Source organism: Antrostomus carolinensis, unplaced genomic scaffold (genome assembly GCF_000700745.2).
Source record: "Antrostomus carolinensis isolate BGI_N321 unplaced genomic scaffold, ASM70074v2 scaffold9940, whole genome shotgun sequence".
Classification (NCBI taxonomy): domain Eukaryota; kingdom Metazoa; phylum Chordata; class Aves; order Caprimulgiformes; family Caprimulgidae; genus Antrostomus; species Antrostomus carolinensis.
Genome location: NW_010290533.1, coordinates 19,632 through 33,031, shown reverse-complemented (window position 1 = coordinate 33,031; position 13,400 = coordinate 19,632). Strand labels below are relative to the sequence as shown.

At 42.9% G+C, this 13,400-nt stretch overlaps 1 protein-coding gene across 1 annotated transcript in view; it reads left to right on the top strand.

Annotated features, from left to right (window-relative positions):
* Positions 1-13,400, top strand: part of LOC104529262 (metalloprotease TIKI1) — a gene marked incomplete at its 3' end in the record, with an annotated part of 64,528 nt that overhangs the window by 41,636 nt on the left and 9,492 nt on the right. The gene's annotated exons all lie outside the window — the stretch shown is intronic.

The following is a 13,400-nucleotide window of genomic DNA, read 5'->3' as shown; positions in this document are numbered from 1 at the left end:
TTTCCCTATTTTCATTTGATCCATCTGAGATGATCCTTTCATTTTAGCATAATTGTTGTTAAATATTGCTCTGTTTCCAAAGTAGTTCTGAGGACCTTTCTGACCTTGGAATTAACAACAACAACAACAACAACAACAAACCCCCCCCCCAAAAATGTATTTGTCATAATAAAACTCCATGTACAAACTCCATTTGTCATAATAAAACTCCATGAGATAGAGAGCCAAGAGTTAGCGATGAATTTTGTATTTTGAGATCCTTAGCCTATTACAGAAAGGCTCATTCAGTTTGCAGTGAGAGCCTCTGTCCTGGGAATACCTCATGAATTAGCTTGCTTAAACGTAATTGCCTGTTTCTAAGTATGAAAAGTCCTTTGATTTCAATGCCCTTTTGGTTTGGAAGCTCAAGAGATGTGACGGACTTGAGACCCAAATTTGTCAGAAATGTTGCAAATTAATTGTAATTACAGATTCATTCCATTAATGTAGTAAATCCCATAGGCTTTTACTGGGTAGGAAATACTTACTAATTAATGTTAGAACATATCAAGAGTAAAATGAAACATGGGAGGATTATGATGTTATAGTGCACTCAGCTGTACGAGTTTATGCAGTGATCCTGGACAGAGCGTTTGGATCATGGTATCTGACTTTTTGCAGTGCTGCACAGGTCACAAGCTGTGACTATGGACTTCCCAAGCCGTGGTACAGCTGTGGCTAGTAGCACAGGTGGTTTGCACACTCTAGCTAAAGTCTGTGTTTGGCATGCATTACTATATGAAAAGAAGAGCAGCAAATGTTTTGGGAGCTCTGTCCTGAACAGCTGTAGTAGTGTGTCTGAGAACGTAGTATTTCACATCTGTGGAGGAGGAGGACCTTTGCAGTCAGAAGCAGTAGTGCCAGCAGCCAGCCCATGGTCCAGGTTTCTGGTAGTTCCTGGTAGGCTGTTTCAGCAGGTTTGGTGCATCCATCTGGTCACTCTTTGTGAAAGGGGAACCTGATGGTAGCATTTGGGCTCTTTGGATTTTTTAGAGTGTGTACTTTCAGCAAGAGCTCCTTTTGTGTGTTAGCTGTAGTGCTTGCCAACACTTTTGAAAGACACCTAATTCTCCATTATGGGGTTTTTAAAGAAAACAGGACTGAGGATAAAGACCTTCATGACAAAAGCAGAGTTATTTTCTTGTGTCAGCAGTTAGGAATTTAAAAGACTGTAAAAAAAAAATGCACAGAAGCAGACATGGGACTTCCCTTCTGCTGCCCCCTCCCGCCCCCCTAGAGTAGCTTATAAATATCTAGCTGCCACTCAAAACAGTGGACAAGTTTCAGAGGACTTTCTGGGTTTAACCAAAACAGTTATTGCTGCAGCTGATGCTTTGTTGCTTATGTTCCCTTCCAAATGAAGGAAATTGACTATGCAGATTTGTGGTCATTTAAATCTAGCACTTTTTACTTGACTTGTTAAACGAATAATTTGCTTCTAGGGTAGATAAAGCCATGCAGTCTAATGAATGTGATACGAAAGTGGAGTGGACAGAAGCAAGAAATATTTTAAAATTGATTTTCTAGTGACCAAATTTTTTGAGAACTCTCCACCATCAGGTCTGCACTGGTGCACAGTCCCTTGTGATGCAGAAATACTCATTGCACCATTTTGCAGCAGGGGAGCAAAAGCTGTGGAGGTAGGAAAGGAAAACAAAAAGAGAGAATCTCTTGAAAGAACAGCTTTAGAGTGTCTGAGGATGAAGGAAAGGCTGGAGCAAGCAAGTATTTTAGTTAAACAGTACCGTTATGGACCATCAGGAAGAGAATAGAACTGATGTTGGTTTAGCCAACAAGTTATTGATGAGGGGAGGGTGAGAAGGTTACCTAGTAAACCTAACTTTTTCAAAACCAGCAGGACCACATGACACACAGCCAACACTTCTAAAGGAACTAGCACAGGATACCGTGAACTGCTAGCCAGCCTTTTTGAACATTCATGGAGAACGAGTGAGATCCAAGAAAACTGGACTAATGTAGTAACAGCCTTTAACAAGATAAAAGCCTGTCCTTGGAAATTGTCAAGCAAAAAGCTTGAATTAAAACCATTTTGAAATGTAACAAAAGGTCAAACATGGCAGCACTTATCTCAAACAGTGTTTTTCAGCTATTTTAAATTGATGTTAAATTGGCCCCTTCTGGTCATGTAGACTTGCAGGACGTCTTGTGCAGTGCTGTTGCAACGATTCCACCAGCAGAGAAAAATTATTCTAGGTTTAAAGTGTTAATTATTTTTATTTCATGATTACTCGGGTCTGTTTTTTGATGATGGCTTTTAAAATGTGCAGTGATTTCATGGATCATTGTCTGATGTCCTTGGATGAATGGTTTGTCTGACCACAATTTAAATAAACACTGAGCTGCACCAAAGATATCCTAGACACAATGTACTGAGGGTTGGCCCAGTGGTTTTTAAGTATCATGAGGTCATTCAAGATAAAAGATTGTACTGTCAAAACTTTGACAGCCTCTGGAGCAGAATTATGTGATTGCTGAGTAAACTGAAAACAGGGGACTGGATTAAGGGGACGATAAGTAAAATTGTGTGTATGTTCCTTCCTGGATGCAAAATAAAGGTGCTAATAATATTTTTTTAAGGGCCTCTGCAGAGTCATGATATAGTCCCAGCAGAGACTGGATAGAATCAGAAGGGAATTATCGTGATTTTAATATAAATTTATTTTATTATCTTTCTTGAAAAGAGAACCTGGTAGAAGTCCTATATCCCAAATCTGTCAGTTTCCATAGTCAAGGATAAGGGAATGAGGGAGTTACTTGCCAGGGTGTACAGCCTTCAAGTTTTGTTTTGTTTGGTTGGAAATGTTTGGGAATGTATATGTAACTGGACCTGCTAGCTGTGGGCCTGGTGTGTGACTCAAGTTTGCACCTCTTAACCAGTGGTGCTGCTGTTTTTATCTTTGTAAACTCACACTTCCCTGGTGTGCACATTAGACAAGCAGGACACTTATCTGATAGCAGTGTTGTCCGCTTCATCTGAAAGGTTTCCTGGAAGGGACAGTACAAGGGGATTGCAGTAGAGGCTGCAAAGGACTGGGGGTCTGGGTTTGGTGCTAAGCTTTGATGCTTACCAGAGGACAGAGCAAGGGAGTGAGTTGTCTCACTTGGATCTCACTCTCACCATTTAAGGATGGGTGTGGAAACATGTCCTTCCTCAATGCTTCTTGTTGTTTGGCAGAGCATCAATATTATCATGTTAGAAGAATCTGATACATCAGCGTTGCAACTCAAATTTGATACTGCAACATTGACACCTGCTGCCGTTGAGTCTAGGAGGTATGGACAGCCTGATTATAAAAAGCGAATGTGATGGCAGTTAGCATATGCAGTCGAGCACTGAGCATGTGACCATCAGGAAAGGACCCTACTCCCCTTCTCCCCACGTTTGGAGCAGCAGAAAACTGGGAGTGTTGAATTGAGTGAGTTCTGTCTGAGCTTGTCAGGTCTCCAGCCCACCAAGGGCACTTTCACTGACTCTGGGGCTCATTTGGATAGTCAGACAATCAAGTTGAATGCCAGCAGGTGACACGCAAACAAGCAGAAGGGGAAGACTAAGTCTGGAAGAGAGGACTCAGAATGGTAAAGGAAGGGAATTTAGGTCTCAGGTTTGTGCAGTAAGAAGAGAAGCTTCAGCCAATCTATCAGAACCAGTTCAATGTGCTCATATAGTGTGAAATTCTATTCCTGAGTGCAAGGAGAGTAGAAAGGAAGTGAGATGCTAGCAGGAGTGTGACAATTTGCAGCACTGCTCAGCTGGAAGACTGTAGCTGGTCAGGACTGAATTTTTTGGACAGTAGTGTGCATGCACATGAAAAAAGGCTTTAATGTCCTCTATTCTTGGAGTTCATGTGCATACCTACAGTAGTTTTACAGATCTTCATTGGGCTCACAGAGACTTAAATGACATGCAAAACTTCCAGAGGCTTCTGAAACCTCTTGGGAAACTTAAATTTCCTTTTTGCATTAATTCCAAACTACCAAAACTGGCCCCTCCACACACACAAACCAAACACAGTAATGATGTGTACATGTGTAATGATGCAGGAGAAAGGTGCCCTTCTGCAGATATTTGGAGTGGATAGTAGTAAAGAAGCTTAACCCAAGACTTTGTGTATGGTGTGTTCTCATTTAAACTTACATTTTCAGACTAGACTTTTTGGGGTGCAAGCCTCATGCCTGTGCTGTACAGGCCTTCTTGAGGTTTGTTGTCCAAAAAATTGAATTAAATCACTTTTGAGTCCCTAGGAAAGATCCTGTTAGTCTAAAAGTACAGCTTGTCACAACTTACCCAGCCTGTTGCCCTGATTACCTGCTTATTGTTTTGTTTCCATCACAGCTTTAGCAGATATTCACCAAGCAACTGCTGTTTACAATATATGGTTTGTTATTTCCAAAACTGGATTTGGAGGATGATGGTTCACATCACACTATGCCTTTAAAATCCTTTGCATAATTCTGAGCGCACCAGAGCTTTTTGCTTTGATGCTGAAAGTTAGAGACCTTAAGCCAATATATTCTTGCATTTTTCTGTACATAGAGTTACTGGTTGAGTTGCTACCAGTTGCATTGCAGCTTTTCCACATAACTTCTCAGAAAAATAATAAAGGTCTGTTGTACAGTCAGTAAGTCTTGGGTTTAGGAGGGGAAATAAGTCTTTGGATTGAAACTGGCACAGAGTCCACAGGTTAAAATTTTCCATACTTTGAGAGCAATAGCTTGCCTGAGTTGTGAGCTCTCTTGCGAATCAGTTGAACTTAGAACTCAGAATTCCTGAGGGGTACTTGTTGGCATGCAGCAATCCCTTTTAAGAGCAAAATTGAAAAAGAGGGGGGAACCCAAACCCGCAGACACTTTTTAACGGTAAACAGCCTATCTTTCAGAAGTGCCAAACAGCCAGCAGTTCCATGATTGCATTGTCAGCAGGTGGGTTTTCATGAGTCTGTAAGTCAGAGTATTTTAAATTTTGCCACAAAGGCACTTGGTGTGTTGGTTGAAGTGGGAGCACTGGTCATGTGCTAATATTGACTGCTGATGAGGAGTGGGGGGGTGCTGTCTGGCAGTGAAGCCATCTGGCTCATTACTAGAATATCCTCTCACAGGATTTGCACAGCACAGCTGGTGGCTTGTGAATTCCCACTCCACCTTGGGATACACAAATTTTCCTGTGTGGCTGAGCTCACAGTTAATATGAAGAGCACAGCTTTAGGCTTGTGTTTCACTATGTAAAAATTTTGTCAGGTACTGCTCTTGGAAAGCTTTTGCACTGAGAACTTCTAGCCTCTGATCTCCCTGAAGCCAGCTACAGACTATTTCAGCAGCTCTTGTTTGAGGTTTTTCTTGGCAAGTGTACCACTAATATAAACTCCCTTTCACTCCTGTGCCTTGAAAAGGTCATCTTGCTCTGCTGTGCTCCATTTGGAAGCCAGAAGCTTCTCTTAAAGATGCTCCAAGTTGCTTTTGACATAAACACTGGTTTCAAAGTTGTTGTTCTGTTTGGAACAGTAGCCAGAGTCCTAGCCTAATTGTTCTGTTGAGTGGAAAAATGTTTTATCAATGCTGAGTGTTTTATACAGAACATGCTTTCCATCTGGCAGAACTTCAAGAAAATCCAAAGTATCTCGTTGCATAGTTACCAGAAAGCGTACGATAACTGTCTGAGCTTGTTCGTCCCATTGCAAGGCTAGATTCTTTACTCTGTTACCATTAAAGTCTTGATATGCTCATGCTTACATGAATTATGCAAGTAATGTACATCAGTTTTACAGAAATAGAGGGAACCACTGAAGCCAATGAAGATTTGGTTCTGAATTATTCCATTCTACCAACAAAGGTGCACAAGAACTGGTGAGAGTTGTTTCAAACTTCAGTATTCTGCATTTCTAAGACATGCTACTTCTTGCAGTCTTCCAGACTGCTGTCAAGTTTAGACCTAAACTATGCATGGCCTGTGCTAGAGAGTACAAGCGAAAAAATAATCAGTGCAGGCAGGAGGGGAACTGTGAGACTTTTTCTTTCATCTATAGCAGAACTCCAAAGAGCATCTGTGGCTGAGTTAAATAAAACTGGAGGCCAAATCCCAGGTTGTCAGTACCAAGTTTGTTTAGCTTCATTGTTTGCATTTTGGGAAGATAAAAGGTACTGCTGAATGTTGCCCTGGAAGCTGTGGAGATAGATTGGGCTTTGGCTGTGTTACTAGCTTACTCCTTGTAGTGGCAGACACAGTGATATCTTCATAATTTCTGTGGTTTTTTTACATAATATCTACAGTTTGAAAGTGGAATTGTTTCCTCTCTAAGGAAATTTTCCTGTAAAGTTGCTTAAAAGTAGAAAAAAAAAAGTTGTTTGCTGTTAGTTTTGCTTCCACTAAATTTAAGTATCCAGCAGAAAAGAAGGAAGAGGAGCTGAACTAAAGCAGCACCTATTTTAGTATAAGGTTGTTTTTTTAAAAAAACAAAACAAACAAACAAACCAAACATTAATTGCAGGTGTTGAATTTTAAAAGTATAGCCAGTCTGAACCCAAGGAACTCTTGTTTCAGATTTTTTGCTTTGCAACTCTGTTATTCTTTTAATAAAATTTTGAGATGTCTTTGTTAAGTGTCTCGTAAAATAAATAATTACGCAAAAGAAAGAAACCCTTTCTACTAGCATACTGTTTAGATAGTCCTGTAGATTTGAACATGGGTATACCCTAAGAGAAATCTGGATTGCTGGTAATTCTTTTTTATTTGGTTAATTGTTCCCAAGTCTGATCTTGACCTGAGTTTAGGAGCTACATGGCAATGCAAATCCAAAACGAGCTGGACATTGCTAACTGAAGAAATGCTGAGTAGAAGGCAGACATGATTTCTAAGTGTAATGTGTGGAAAGTCCATTTTTTTGCTTTGAGCTTTGGTTCAGGATTGTATAAACCTGGAAATTATACAAAGGGCTACTCCCTACTTCTGTTCCATGAGTTAAAAATTTATCTGATGAAAGTGGGATTTGTGAAGGTTTTAAAAAGAAACTTTGTTAATGTTTACAAAATCATTAATGAAGATGGAATCAAAGGAAAAAGTTTAATCCTTCTCTAGTAACATACAAACACTTGTCACCAGTTCATTTCCATCACAGAGCAAAGATTTTCTGCACAAGGATGAACTTCATGAAAGCTTGAGGCATTTCTGCAGCATGAGGAGGAACCCCAGTGAGCACTTAGATGAAGAGCTCTCAAGGATGAGATGCAGCAGCAGGTTCATAGCCACACTACTAGCCCTACAGAAAGATGAGAGCAAGTCCCCACAAGGTTGTGGAGTTGTCCTACTGTGACATGCAAGCTGACACATGAAATGGGAACAATCTATTCCACTGCTGTCTAACTCCACATTCAGCATATAGTGGGGTGTTTATTTCTTCTCCTGTCGACAGTAACATAAAAGCCTGTAACTCAGTGTAAATTATGCAGACAAAAGGCTATGTATCGATGCAGTCTGTTACAAGTAAATGAGTTGCACTTCCTCCAACAGTGCTGTAAGTGATGTTCCTCTGATTCAGCATTGTCTACCATCTTCCTGCATCAAGAAGAGGATGATAAATTCATTCACTGCTTCAGAAGTGCCTGATAAATTAGTGGAAATCGTTTGTTTTTATAGCTTCTATTTGGAGAAGAGTTGGCTTGTGGATTCCTATGTAAATCTCAGATAACAACCAAAACCTTCAGAGCATCTTTTTGTTTGATTCTGGAAAGATACACTGCAAGAACCTTGCATTAGATGTGCCAGGGTGAGTTTGACCAAAACTAAAAGACCAAATTCTTCACTGCAGTTAACTCTGTTAGCATCTGTGTGTCTGATCTGAGGCAAAGAGGGTGTCATCAAAGTGCCTTGGATGAGAAAGCTAGAGAAGAGGTGCTCCCTCTGCTTGCCATGCTCACTTTTGAGAACAAAAGCCATAAATAAAACCAAGCCCCTGGGAAACTTGCAGCTCGTAGGTTACCTAGAATAATTTCCATTTCTTTTTGTTTCAGTGACTTGTTGTATTGTTCATCTCTTGTCCCCTGGGTGAGTCCCTCAGATAACCTGTCTCTTTTAGTCACTTAAATCCAGTCTTTCTCACAGAAGTGGTACAGGTTTGGGAAGTTGCTTCTTTTTTCTCTTTTCTTTACAAAAGCTTGTTGCAGGGGCCATTGGGAACATCTCATCTGGTGTTTCAATCAGACTTCTGCCTGTGTGTGCAGGATGGTGTTTGCAGGGCTCCTCATGGCAAGCGGGTTCAAGTTTCCAGGCTCTGAGGCCAGTCACAACTTTCTGCCTTGAAGGCAGTTGGGGCTTGGGCACGAGACATCTAAGGAGCTGCATCACATTGGAGCGAGGAATCCTGCTTTCTTAGCACTTGGCCTGCTGGACCATTACCATGACAAAGGAGGATTATTGACTTTCATAGTAATGATGCCTTTGATTTGAGGCTCACTTTGATTTGGGGCAGTAGTGTTCACTGGCCCAGAAAAGCAATGGTCTCCTCCAGGTGAAGAGCAAGAAGAGAAACACACTTTTGAGAAGGAGGAGGAAGAGGGAAAGAATTGGCTGAAGAAACTGAATGGAAGCCATAATGGATGCAGTTAGTCGCTGGGAAAGGCCCAAAAGCAGCCCATGTTTCCTTGAGACAATTAAAAGCAAATTGTCCGGCTGAGCGATCCCAGAGCAAGGAAGATGCTCCCCTAGACTATAATTCAAGGGCCTGAATGGCCCTCAAAAACTGAGAGCAGAGAACAGAAGATGAGGCAAATGATGGAACAGATGTGAGCGCTTTTGTTGGGAGACTTGGAGGCTAGCAGGATGGCGATAGGCTAATTTGAGGCACATAATACCAAGTTCCTTTCAGATGCAGAATAGCACTTTGATCCAGTGTGGATGAAAGTACTGAAAAGTGGAGAGGGCGGCAGGGAGTCTTTTGTCTTTGACAAAAAAGGCATCTGCTGGGCTCTAACCCCCTTTTCCCCACCCCCTTAGTCTAGCAGGCCACTGCAACAATGCTAGCAAAGGGGACAAGTGTCTCCTGACAGCTGAAGAAATCTCCAGGAGGAGAATGAGGCTTGCAGCAATATGTATAACAGAGAGCTTAATCGATTTTTTCCACAGTACAAAAAGGGAGAGAGTTGAGGGAAGACAGAGAGATCACAGTGGAAATGGGAGGTGGGAGGAAAAAAATCCCTTTCTAATAAACTTGTTATTTTTGTTCTCCAAATACATCTTTTCAGGAGATGCTTTGATGCTCATATGAATCCACTTAATGGACCAGAGTAGGGTAGAGTTGCTGGGGGAGGGATGTGTGAAGTAAGAAGGATAGTTTTGCAAGGAGGGTGAAAGTGGAGTGATTTCTGTAGATTCCAACACAGGAAAGATTTTGGAATTAGTGAAACACAGTGGAATGCAAGAGATACGTGGAAGACAGATGCATACCTTCTGTACTGCTCGTTGGAGATGCTTAGCTCAGCACATGTTCTTGGTTTTTATTTCTAAACAAAACTGAAAAATTATCTTCAACCTTTCCTTCTTTTCTATTCTCTTCTTAACTCCTTGGACTTACTAGAAATTAAAGGGCTGCAGGATTGAATGGGGAGCTAGGAAGACAAGCAGTATTTGTGCCAAGCAAATATAGCAATTGCAGATCAACAGCTGATCTGGTCCCTGCTTCTCGTGCCCTGATGACTTTCTTCAGCTTTTCACATCTGGTAAACAAGACTGGGATCTGATCCACAGAGTTTGACGGCTGTGGTCTTACTTAAATATCACTTTGTACCTAGTCTAATGTTTTCTTTGAGAAATAATGACAGATATGAGTTACCAGCCTCTGAGCAAGACCCACCTTGTCAACTTAAGTCCTTTAAGAACTGTAGGTTCAGGAATCTTCCTTCTGTTGAGATCTTGACAGTGTTTATCCATTACTATTTACTGAAGATAGCCTTCTCGCCAGGGCACAGTTTTGAGCAACACCTGGTACTGCAAACAGCTCCTCCCTATTTAACCCCACACCCTATCTCTTTCTGCTGGTGAGTTATACTTCCCCCAAGAAGGTACGAGTGGTACAGAAATGGAGCGAAGCTATCCGATTCCTTTTGAGAGGCATTTCGTTCACACCAGCTGATGTGGGGAGTATTTTTGGCAATAGTATCTCCTGCCCTCCAGCTGTGCAAAGCCTGATGACGTGAGTTACCATAACTCATTAGGGAGGTCTAATTGTCAGGGACAGTGATGCCCATTTGTAACTTCTTGACTTTTCTTGCTTCCAGTGCTTGGGTTGTGGTTGAGAATGTTGCAGAGGGACTTGAGCTGCTGCTGCTGTCATCAAAGGAGCTGAGACTACCTCTGTCCCTCACAACGCCAAGGTGAAAGTCCCCTCTCTGGCTGGACTTCAAGTGGTTCTTGTGTGACTACTCTTTCAGGTGCTATGCACAGTGATAGGATGCAGGTCTAGATCCAAATGGGGAAAAACCTTGTTCATGGGAAGTCTGACCTGGCAGGGAACAGCCCTCTGTAGTCCTCCGAGCCAAAGAAAAACAGCCCATGGAGTGCCATGCAAACCCACTGACTGGGCTGTGGGGTCCATGGCAGCCTGCTGGATGCTCCATCCCCAGGCAGTTGTGGTTGGGATGGGGTGTGGGAGTCTTTGGGCAGTGAGTTTGGGAACTTTGTTCTTTGAGGTGAAACATGACCCACCTCATTGTGAAAGGTCTTTTGTACTTCCTCAGCTGGGCAGGCAAGCCCTTCAACTGCTGCCATACTGAAACTTCTTCACATGTCCAGTATCAACCTTCTCTTCTCCACTCTAGAAAGAGGTACTCTCAGCAAAGACCAGAGAGATGCCAGTGCTGCCTCACCAGGACAGCTTTGCACCATGCCAGCAGTAAGTTTAGAAATATGAGGGAAGGAGGAGTGAGTTGCCTCTATTCCAGTGTAAACGTGTGCAGTAATCTTCCATAATTGCAGGTAATCATTGTGGTTTTAAACTGTGCTTTTGAGACAGATTTATTTATCTGTTTGCAGTTTACACTGTGCTAGTTTCTTATGGCCAGTGGGTGGGCACAAGGAAGGAAGGTGCCTGTGTGGCTTGACGTGGCTGCTGTGGTCCAGGCCAGGTCTGTTTGAAGGAGAGACTGAATCTGTTTCACCAAAAGCATACTGCAAGGGAGGAGTGAAGAGTTGTGCATGGAGCAGAGAGTAGCATGCAGAGCGGGCTGTGAGAGTACAGTGGAGTGAGGAAGGTTTGCTTTGTTTTCATGTCTCACCCAGCAGGCTGGTATTTTCTCCACAAAAGCTGGTCAGAATCAAACAGTAAAAATTGCAAAACTTCTTTAATGTGCTTACTGTATATTGAGGCAGAGCTGCCTGACCAGCTCAGAAAACCATCACAGGTCTTATTCCTGCTCTGTGGACACAGACCATCTGGTCATCGTTCAGAGGTTGCAGAGCCTAGAAAAGGCTGTATTGGTTTAATGGTAAATTTTCCAAGCAGATGCTACTTTGATAGTCAAATAACTTACAAAATAAGCCATTCCCATGGAAGTGCTTTTGGCTGGACTGATTGTACATACAAGATTTTCCTGGCGTGACCAGGCAGTCCTGGCTGTAGAAACCCCACTTTTTCAGCGTGGATTTGGCTTGTCTGTCAGTGAATCTCATCTGGTCATTAACATCCATTAGGTCTTCTCTGTGTGGGAAGTGAAGCCAAACACATGGAAAGTGATGGCTTTGGAGTGCAATAAACCCCAGTCTGCATGCAAACTTTTGTTCAGACACAGAGTGATTTCAATTTGATTTTGTTTGATTTACTTCCAAATTAAGCAGAGGTCCTTTCAAGATGGCCACTGGTTAGTTTGTTGTAACTTAGTGTCTACATGCAGGTATTATTTTGATCAGGTGCAGTTTGTACCAACAGAATGAATTCTTGCCCTTTTTAAAAACATGAGATGGGAATGGATGTTGTTATTGATGAACACCCTTCCAGAGCTATATTCGGTTAAACACATAGTGGTTTGGATCCAGATAGGCAACTCTAGAAGCAGTGGGGACAACATGATTTCAAGTTTGGTGGGACCTGCACCTTTCTGTAGGAGGTTGATTTTTGTGCTGGAGGGAGGTCAAACTGCGCATGTTCATTCCCACATATGCCCTGTCCTATAATCCCAAGATTTGGTTCACATGATCTCAGTACATTAAGAGTGAGTTTACTCATGTGTGAGTTTTGTGGTGTTGGTGAATATCTTTTGACGCTGTTGGAGGCAAGTATGCAGGAGGAGTTAATTACACAGAGCCTTCATAAGGCTCCAGAGAGTCACCAGAGCTTGGAAATTAACGCTCCCAAGAGTAAATGTTGAGATGTGTTTCAAGACCTCAGCAATACCTCTCAGCTTACTTCCTTTAGAAATCATTTAAAAAAAAAATAAGCCAGTAGGTAGTAGGAAGGCTTGTTACATTTGTCTAGTCTTGGTGAGCAAACCAGCGGTAGCTTGAGTAAGCACTGTGTTCAGGAGAGGTGGCAGCGTTTTACTTGCCACGTGCTGATGGAGAACTGCAGTCTGCACAGGCAAATAACTAGCTCTGTGCCCCACCAGAGTTCCCACTGGCATCCCATGCTCAGTCTGGGGAGTTTCAGCCCCAAGTTCTTCCTTGGCTCTCTGCCTTTTTGGGGCTTGATGGCTGCCTGCTGCAGCAACTGGAGCAGCAAGGAAGTACAAGAGGTTCTGCATTGTCTGTTTGGCTCCTGTCAAGTGTTGCTCCAAACTGCTCTCTTGTGTCTTTTAAGTGGCGGGTCAATCAGCTCTCTCTGGGTCAGGCCCTGAGGCAGCTGCTCTGGGAAAGCCATGCTGTGTTAGAGGTGGTGGGGCAGCAACACGTGGAGGAGACCTGCTGATCATCTCCCTTTCCGGTCAAGGGTGAGGCTCCCTGGGGGTAGGAGCTGTGGCAGCTGCTGGTTTAGCTTGAGGTGAAGGGAATGGGAGTGCTAGCATTCCCAGGTGAATGCTGAGAAGGAGGAGGGAGCACAGGCAGCAGCAGCCCCCATGCCTGCAGTCAGCTGGGGGAGAGTGCTGGGCCACTGTGGGGCTGCTGCCCTCAGACTTTGCCTGTGGGGAGGATGGCCATCTGCGTCCCCCAGCAGCCACCGTCCTTCCTTTCTGGAGAACAGGAGGCTGAGGGGAGACCTTATCGCTCTCTACAACTACCTGAAAGGAGGGTGTAGAGAGGTCAGTGTCTGTCTCTTCTCCCAGGTAACAAGTGATAGAATGAGAGGAAATGGCCTCAAGTTGCACCAGGGGAGGTTTAGGTTGGATATTAGGAAAAACTTCTTCACCGAAAGGGTAGTCAGGCA